Consider the following 9,916-nt stretch of genomic DNA (forward strand, 5'->3'; position numbering starts at 1 on the left):
GGAGAAAGATTTTGGATTTTTATCTCTTTTTTTACTTTCTTTTGCCTGAAGGCAATTGATTATTTTGTTTTTCCTCTTCTTCTTCTTTAGACCTCAGATAGTTAGATGGGGAAAAGCAGAATCAAAAGAATAAGCACAATTTAAGCTCACAAACAAGAATATGGAAACCCCCCAGTTGCTCGGGAAAAGGGTTGGAGGAACCTGTGCCCGCCCCCCCCCCCCCATTTTTGGGTTAGATTCCAACTCCTGTTCATCCCAGCCAGCATAGCCAATGGTCAGGGATGAGGGGACTTGCCATTCATCAGCATCTACATTGCACCAGAATGAAGGTTGGCAGAAGGTAGATCAGAAACTGTCGGTTGATCTTGGGGTGATTTGCAGGAGATTGGCAGGTGTTTCTTCTCTCCCAACGGTTTGTTTAACAATAGCAAAGGCTAGCATGACCCTCTCCTGCAGCCCCACCTGAAATTAGGCTGTTTTGATGAATGGAGCTTGAAGAGAAGGCAGCTGTGAATCCCTCTGTGTGTGAAAGAGCTGTGAGATCAGTCCCTGGCCCTTAACCCAAAGCATACAGAAGCCTAGCCAACTCTCCATTTTGTGCCAGCGGATGGACCTCCCAAGTTCCAGTAAAAATGAAATAGATCCATCAAGCCTCAAGCCGGGAGCCATCTGGCCAGCTGTTCTGATGCAGGGTAAGGGAATAGAGCTGCTTGATTATGGGAGCATCCACAGAGGTCTACGGGTGCTGCATGGGAGTGCTGGCATCTGCAAGTGCTGCATCTTTTGCTCTGGCACCTAGAGGGAAGAATGCCAGGGTCGGTTGCATCTGCAGGTGTGATGGGGGAGCTAGCAGAATGCTGTCTTGCAGGCTGATGGGGGTCTCATTTGAGAACTGTATGCACAATGGGGGTGAAAGCTGGCAATGGCTCCTCTCCCTTCAGACTCTCACAGTTGCTTAGCTAGGAAAACCAGAACCCCAAACTCTGCACCACTTGGGTCACAGGGGCACCATTTCACGTCACAGTGGAGGAGAGATTCCCAGCAAGATTAGATTGCAGAAACGAAAGCAGTGAGTTTTAGGAACATTTGTTGCGGCCACAGGGTACCTTGTAAGAGAACCGCAGCTATGTTATTAACAAAAGCAAAGCGGGCATTGCCTACCTTCTTAAGTGAGGGATTAGTCCATTGTGATCTAAAACAGGGCACCTGCCTTTCATTCCCCCCCTCCCCATATGCAAATCTGGCAGACCTTTGAGATAGTTTGTCACTTATTGAGGCTATATATCTATAGAACTAGCCATATGCCCTGAGAGGAGGAGGAGAAGGGGCTTCCTGGGATTTGTCAAAAGTGACCTTGTGGAGACAGAGTGCAGCTGAGCCTTAATGCAAAGCAAGGTTAGTTCTGCTGCTGCTGACATTACATGGTCTATCCTGGAGTATAAGCAGCAACTATTGTTGACTAGATGTTTAGTGAGACTGGCAGTGATCCTTTGTACCATGTGGGTAGCAGAACATATATTCACTCCCAAAGCAACCAAATCCCCGAAGAGATGTCCCAGTGCAATGTGTTCTTCTCTACCATCCAAGCTGCCTACTGGCTGTTTATCAGAGCCAAAACAAGGCTTCTCCCGATGATTCCTGTCTAGAAACAACTAACAAGGTGATAGTCAAGTCATACTAAACTAAGGCAACTGCTATGCCCCTAACCTTAGGGGCCGTGTCAAAATTACTCAACGGTATAGCTAGGGGACGTTCCCCAAATACCCATCACAGATACATCCGCATGATACAACCCTCTGCCTTGCTGGTTCCAAATTATTCTTTTGCCAGCAGCTTGTGGCCATGTGACTCCAGAATAGGGTTGCCACCTGTCCTGTGTAATACAGGATCATCCTGTATTTCAGTGTAAAATGCTATGTCCTATGTTGATTCAATACAAGACACAATTTGCCCTGTATTTCCTCTATTTCTGTTCTGTTGTGCTCTTTTGCTTTCACTCCCTTGGCCAAGTTAGGGATCTCCCCCCCCCGCCTCGCCCTCTTTCTTGGCCATGTTAGGGTTCTTCTCCACATGCCCCCCTCTGCTACTGCAGGGAAGGCATGGATCCAAGTGGTTTTTCTTTGGTCCCGCCATTTTCCCTGGGAAAACCCGCTGTTTCCCCCTGAATTGAAACAAAGGTTAATTGGGTTTTCAACAGATTGACAATTCTTCCAATTCAGCAGTAAATGGCGGGCTTACCAGGGGAAAGCAGTGAGACAAAAAAGCAAAACTGTTCAGACCCCATCCACTGTCCTGTGCCAAGAAATTGTGGCACGAACAGAAGTCTGAATGAGCCCTCAGACGTATCATGAAGCACATGTCATTGTTTCCAGTAGCTAACTGGCCATTTTTAGTGGCCACACACAAATTGACACTGGTATAATTCTAAATGAATACAGTGGTACCTCAGGTTAAGAACTTAATTCATTCTGGAAATCCGTTCTTAACCTGAAACTGTTCTTAACCTGAGGTGCCACTTTAGCTAATGGGGCCTCCTGCTGCTGCTGCGCCGTTGGTGCACAATTTCTGTTCTCGTCCTGAAGCAAAGTTCTTAACCCGAGGTATTATTTCTGGGTTAGCGGAGTCTGTAACCGGAAGCATCTGTAACCTGAAGCATCTGTAACCCAAGGTACCACTGTAGTTTGCATGGAGCAATAAGCAAGGCATTAGCGTATATATGTATAAATATCATTGCAGTTACGTTTTTTTTTTGTATCTGTTCCTGTAGTCGCTGGGAAATTCTGTTTGAAATTCCCACTGCCTCGCATAGCTTGCATGCAGCAATGGTAACCTATTAGGCAACTGTTACTTGGATGGTACCACAGGGTTTGACTTGAGCATAGATAGCCATTCTTCATTTCATATAACGTAGGGCCAGAAACATACCCTTCATTATTTTTACGTCTTGAAAACTATTATGAAATAGTAAAAGAGTTTGGCCCATCCTGTTTGATAAAATCTTGAGAGATGTTCCTGACTGCAGAGGCCTGAGTTTGGGCATATTGGTTAGTATATAGAGAATGATCACCTCTGAACCTTCCGCCAGTGTCTTCCCATGTGTTTTGTCAATTCCACCACAGTGGCAGTTGATTGATGCCACCATACACATGTTTGTACTGGGGTTACAAAACCGAGAGTCTCTTTTGTTAATTTCATAGTTCCAAATTAGACTAAAAGCCCATCTTGAAGTTGCATCCAATCTAGCTATGAAGCCACGTTGTAAACGGTGTTTGTCACATGGCAAGTTCTTCTGCTGCCTGTTGGAAAACAGGATTTTGACACACGTAGTAATTCAACTAGATGAGGCGGCTGCTACAGCAGAGCTACAAAATTTGTGAAGGAGGTTTCTGATGGAGAGCCTATGGTTGTTTTTTTTCAAAATGCCACACATCCTCCTGCTATCATTCATCAGCAGGAACAGGGCAGTGTTGCTTCCCTGGCTTCCCAATGCAAAGGTTGCCGCTGCTAACTAAGGGGTGATGCGGCAGGGAGGTCCATGTGGGCAATGTGGCAGAGCCAATCTGTCACTCCCGAGGCTGCCCCTTGCCCCTCTCCCTCTTGGTTGCCGACAGCGACTTCTGCATTGGAAAGCCAAGTAAGTAACCTGTTTGGAAATGTGCTCCAAGTGCCATCACAAAATGGCTGCTGTGGTGTGCGGCATAACACAAAATGGCTGCCACATCTAAAAGAGCGGGGAGGGGAGAGGAACACAAAATGGTGTGGGCATGTTTCTCCCCAATGAGAAAAAGCATTTACACCAGCTACCTACCTCCATGCTTGCTCACAGAGAGGAAGTTTTTTGCTCTGTTCTGAAGGAAGGGTGGGAATGAAATGTCATGTTGAAGGAAGCATATTCAGTGTGGGAGAAAAGAAACCAGGGCAAAGAGGAATTGAGCAGGAAGAGCAAATAGTCTGCCACACATTGTGGATTTTTGAGGGGATAATTACTGAGATCCTTCACAGCTGGCATAGGAGGTAATTGTGGGCACACTGGCACCAGGTTGGTAACCGTCGAATTGATCCAATTGCCTGTTGCGTTTGGAGCACACACTCTTTTCCAAAGGTGGCAAAATTAGCTCTCAAAGTCTAAATTACTTCCATCCTATCGTAATTCCCATAAATGCTTTAGGGTAGGATCTAGCCACATCTTCACTGATGGAATTTCCAAAACATGAAACATAACCCTGTCACGAAGTGTTTTAAAGCCCCATCATCGCTGGAGCATGGGGAAAGGGATCTGTTTGTACGGAGGCTTAAGACTTGACCTGAGGGGAGATTCAGTTCGGTTCTCATTTAAACACAGGCCTATGTAATTTGCACTTCCTGAAACGCACAAACTGATACACAGCCATCCTTCAAGATTTGCACTCCTTTGAATTTTGCAATGCAGTTCCCCAGCCAAATACAAAAGATGTATATATTAGGGGAAAGTGTGCATTAAAATGCATATATTAGTGAAAATGACATAGAGGAATGTGTATATTTGACTAAACTGCATACAGAAATGTGTGTATTAGGAGAAATTCGCATTAAAATGCTGGAAAATATTTCATGAGGACTCATTTGGTGGGTGGGAATTGTGAAATGTGGAAATGTGAAGAGCTGCACTTGAGACTGGGAAAATGAGAAACACTCTTAGTTTCTCTAAAATTAACAGATTTGTCTGTCCATCATCAAGAATCATACAATTATTAGTTTCAACCCTAGGCCATCAGTGCAGACTTGGAAGATACAAAGTAAAGCTAATAGACCTTTAGTTGAAATCACAAAAGGCCGTGGCCACAAGGCGTTGCTTCTAAAAGGCAAGCAGATGTCTTCTCAAAATGTTGCTTTTCATTAAGCAGCTCACCCATTTTGGCTCAGAGCCTTGTTGCCCACTTTAGGGACACGACATGTGGTTCCTTCTCTGCTATGTTAAAACCAGAATAGAGTCAATTTTGATATTCATATGTGAAAACAGGCCAAAGGCAGAAGGCCAGAAACAGCTGCACAGAACAGAAATAGGTGGAGTTGTTTTTTACACACATTTTGCAGCCCAAGCCTATACACAATTACAGTGGTACTTCGGTTTTCGAACGTAATCCATTCTGGAAGACTGTTCGAGTTCCGAAATGTTTGAAAACCAAAAACTCAATACGGAAGCCTCAATATGGAAGATGCGTTTTATGTTCGACTTCTGAGGTACGTTCGAAAACCGAAACATTTATTTCTGGGCTTATAGTGTTCGAGTTCCAAAATGTTCCTCAACGGATGGAGACAGAACCTGCTTGTCACATGGCCAGATGTGGCCCCCCAAAAATAGTTGATTTAAAGTCATTGCTGTTTCTAGATGGAGGTTTATAGTGGGATCAGGACTCCTTTCTATGGGGGGCGGGGACTGTGGTCAATGGCAACAATCTGCAATAGCCCAATGATCAGTTTGCAAATTAAGTCCCCATATGGAAGCACCCTGCAAGTCATGCCTTCCTTGTAGCAATGAATGACACTTCTCCTTCCTGTTGCATGCCCCCCACAGCTACTTTTGAGGTGGGTGCCCTCTGGAATGCCATGGGATGTGGCATGGGGGGCAGGACTATAGCAGGAAGGGAAAATGGATGCATACTGCTTGCATAAAAAGTGGTTTCTGCTAACATCGTGGGATCCAAACCAATCTCTTTTGCATCTCCCCTAGTTCTCATGTGAAAATCCACAAACTATATGAAGATCCCAATTCCTGCTTTTTTAAGAGTTCATGACCCCAGTACAGAAAGGCACATATACACCTTGCTAGATGAGGAAGTCTGTGTGTAATGGTGCAGCACTCACCTGCCTTGGTTCAACCCATCACCCAAGGTAGCAGTAGCACCTATCAGCACTTCCAGAGGGGGAAGCATCAGACTGCATTTGGTTCCATCTCTTGTCACACTGGTAGAAGAGCTGGAGAAAGCATTTTAGCAGCTACTGGGTTGTTTCCAAGACCAACAATGAGCCCTGTCTAACTTGAAAGCTTGCATACTCACTCTGACCTTGTTCCAATAAAAGAGATAGCTGCTGAGAATCCAGTGGGAATAAATTGCAGGCGCCTACTGACTTTCCCGTTGTGCCTCCTTGTTTCTTATGCAGCCTAAAGGCAAGCCATCAGATGAACATTTTGGAGCGCAGGCGGCTGTGTTATAGACACCTAGGCCTTGTGCAGACCCATGGTTAATTGACTAATAAATCATCCTAACTGATGTGCCATAAGAGAGACAGTTGGCTCTTGATCATAGCTGTCTTTGCTTAGATAAATTGGCTGTGGTGGTGACAAAGGCTGAGGAGATGTAATGGTATTTCCCCTTCCTTCCTTCCTTCCTTCCTTCCTTCCTTCCTTCCTTCCTTCCTTCCTTCCTTCTGTGCCAGTCCAGTGAGAACAAGCACTTTCAGGTCAAGTCTTTAGCAGTTTTGACACATGCATGCGTACACAGGCATGTCCACACACAGGCATGCTACGAAGACATTTAGCATTCTTTAAACAAGTATTAAATCTATAATACTGATGGTGAATAGACTTCCAGTTGTCTCTGTAGCATTTTATTAAAGCCTTTTGGAATTGCTGGTGCCGAGCTAGGTAGTAGGGATGTCATTTTTTTGTGGGGTCATACACTTCCTCCATTCTCATGTTTTATGGGCATGAACCACAAAATCACAGAGCTGCACCAGGTAGGCTCGGGAACAAACTCAGGATATAAGTCAGGCTGCTTCACGGGTTACCAGATTTCCATTTCAGTGACGACAGAAACATGCACTTAGACCACGCTGGCCTCAACCCAGAGATACCTGATCGGGATTAAGTTTCACCGAAGGGAGCAAATTAGTCGTGACTTGGATCACCTGATCTGGATCGGGGCACAAGGGCAATGCAAATGGGGGACTGCATCTCATGCCTGAAATTTGAATGTGCATCTGCCATGCCTCAACTTGCATGTTGCAAATTAGCTATGCATCCATTTGCTCATCAATATACCCTATCTGCTTAGCATGGTTCCAGATCTAGCAAGGCCTGGAAAACCACCTGTGGACATTGCTTCTGTTGGTGTGTCTCCCTTCTTGCGTCAGGTTGAAGTATATGTCGTTTTTAAATGTTCAGCATGATGGGTTAAAGCACGGTATAGTCAGTCAAAGAATAGAGCAGATTTGGTGAATGGTAGTAAATTCTGTGTTCCCAAGCATGGCCACTATTTTATGCGTCCTTTTCTAGAGTTCTGTGTAGAAGGAACAAATTATTTTTTTCTTATATACTGACAAATGCACTTGTATTTATTGTTCAGAGAATGACTTTGATCTGTACCCATTGTAGTTTCCTATCAGTTGAGACTCCCCAACCCCTCCCTCCCTATACATATAATATGCAGATTCTGTGCCAGTCTTACCAGTATCTGTTGCATTTTTAAGACAGTACTTCTGTGTGATCCTACTGTGTGTTGGTAGCGGCAACTTTGTTGTAAAATGTAAGCGGGGGGAAGAAACTTAAAACTGAATTCTTGTCTTCGTGTTTGGCTTGTAGAAACAGTACTGAGACTTGCATGTTCATGATATTGCAGCCTTCACCGCCCTGAGGCCCTCCAAATGTTTTGGACTACAAAACCCATTATCCCTTGCCAGCGCATGCGCTGATGGGTTTTGTAGTCCAAAGCATCTGGAGAGTCCCAAGTTGGCGAAAGCTATTTTACTGATTATTTCCCCTCCTCATTGCTAGTTGTTGCACAGTTATGCAATTGTTTTCAGTTGTATAGGAAACTTGTTTGTTTGTTTGCTTGTTTGTTTTAAAATGGGGATTTGTTACAATCTAATTTTTTTAATAATCTGTTTGATTGCGTTTGTGTGTGGTTTTTTTTAAACCACACCTGCTCTTTGCTGCTCAGGGGTTGCTGCCAGGAGAACATTTTGTTCCCCAAACATGGTGGTTTTCATGGACTCCTATCTTGCATGGTAGGGTGACACCACTGCTTTGCTCAAAGTTAGAGGAGGTCCCTGTCCATGGGATGTTGGCTCTAGGTTTTCCTTGTGCTGAGACTGGGAACCAGGCACCCTTGTCAATTTCCCACAATGCTTTGAGACAGCCTTTTCTGACCTTGGGTGTTGTTGGACCTCAACTCCTATCAGCCCCAGCCAGCATGGTCAATAGTCATGAATGATCAGCACTGTAGTTCCACAATATCTGGGGAAGGCCTGCTCTAGGGCACTGTGGACTATTTGAACTGGCAGGCAGGTTCGTAAAACAAGGGCGGGAAGAAGGGCTAAAGGAAGAGGCTTGTGAAGTCTGCTGAACTGCTGGGGATCTCATGTAATGGCGCCAAGCCTAGCTTCATTCAACAGCCTCCCCAATAAGAACGTAAGAGTCTGTTGGATCAGGCCCTTGTAGTCCAGTATCCTGATCAGACAGTGGCCAATCAGATGCCCATCGAGAAACCATAAGCAGGGTCCCCAAAGCCCCCATCCCTTTCATGGGACACCTACAAGATCTCACACACAAATATTCCATCACCAGCCACTCAATCGTTTGCTCAGCTCTATCCGGTCTCCTCATTCTTAGGAAGGCTGTAGATTAGAGCTGGAGCTTTCATCCCCCCTTGCTTAACTTCTGTGGTTAAAAAAAGTACATACTTTAGGAATTGAATGCAGACTTACTATGCTGTCCCAACCAAGCTCTATTGAATTCAATGGGACTTGCTCCCAGGTGAGACTAGGCTTGCAGCCTTAATCATAGACCCTCTGAAAACCATAAGCCTACTCTAAGTGTGACTTAAGTATGAATCCAAACCATTAAAAAGGGTTGTCCAGGGTATTTTGCCCAGTGTAACATTTCTGAGATGTTTGCTTGGTTATCACCATGTAAAGTTGCCATACACAGTTATTTTTTAATCATCCCAGGTTCCTAAATTAAATATTTTTAATCCGTCATCCTTATCAGACAAGAGGCAGTATTTACAATGCGCAGGATCCAAATCAAAATGAAGCACCTTTAAGGCTACAATCCTACGCACACTTATTCAGTGGAACTTGCTGCAAAGGAAATGCATATTATGGAGTGGCAAAGGCATCAGCTGGTGGGGGGACTGTGAGGTGGGGGCCTCCAAGTGCCCACATGCTCAACCTATGGGGAGTTTGGATCCAAACTTTTTGGAGTGGGCCTATTGTTTAATTCACCTGTTTCCGCACTTGGATGGAATCCCTTGTGGACTGCATGCTACGGTCAGGCATAATGTCTGTTGTTGTTGTTGTTGTTTTAAAATGTGAAAATTGTAGCCAAGTATAGCCCATAAATATTTTAAAAGCAGCAAAGTTGTTGGTTTAAAAAAAGAAGAGGGAGATGCATTTGTGACAATGTCTTTTACAGTGCCAAACATATGAACAGTATTGTTTTGAAGGAAGTTGAGACTTTTTTTACTGTATTATTGAACAAATATTGTTTTTAAATGTTAGATTTTGAATAATTTTGTATTGTAAACTTGTTTTGTGACATGGTGCTTTTTCATACTGGAATTACTGATTGCACCCGACTATAATTATTCTGTTTTCTTATATGAATACATAACCTCAAACAAATCTTTATGAAAACCAGTGTATGGCTGAGACCTGAGGTTTGCAAATATAAAGTCCTCCATAAAGCCCCTAAATGTTATTGCCTCTAATAAATATTCTGCTGCAGCCAGGCTTTCTGGAAAGTTCCACTGCATTTCTCTGGGGGAGGGAGGAGACAGGCAAAGAATATAGTAGCCATTGTGAGGAAACAGCTTCGTAACTCCCATGATTCTGACCCTGCCAATGCCAGTGAAGCCCCCTCTTCAATAATAATAATAATAATAATAATAATAATAATAATAATAATAAATAAATATTTGTACCCCATCCATCTGAC

General features: G+C 44.1%; 1 long non-coding RNA gene across 1 annotated transcript; it reads left to right on the top strand.

Annotated features, from left to right (window-relative positions):
* Positions 1-1,180: 1,180 nt before the first annotated feature.
* On the top strand, positions 1,181-9,711 carry LOC309349091. The gene is made up of 2 exons (XR_014159690.1): positions 1,181-7,625; positions 7,691-9,711. It is a non-coding gene; the product is annotated as an uncharacterized lncRNA (long non-coding RNA).
* The last annotated feature ends 205 nt before the right edge of the window (positions 9,712-9,916 follow it).

Source organism: Podarcis erhardii (genome assembly GCF_964252035.2).
Source record: "Podarcis erhardii genome assembly, chromosome: 8".
In the NCBI taxonomy this organism is placed as follows: Eukaryota; Metazoa; Chordata; class Lepidosauria; order Squamata; family Lacertidae; genus Podarcis; species Podarcis erhardii.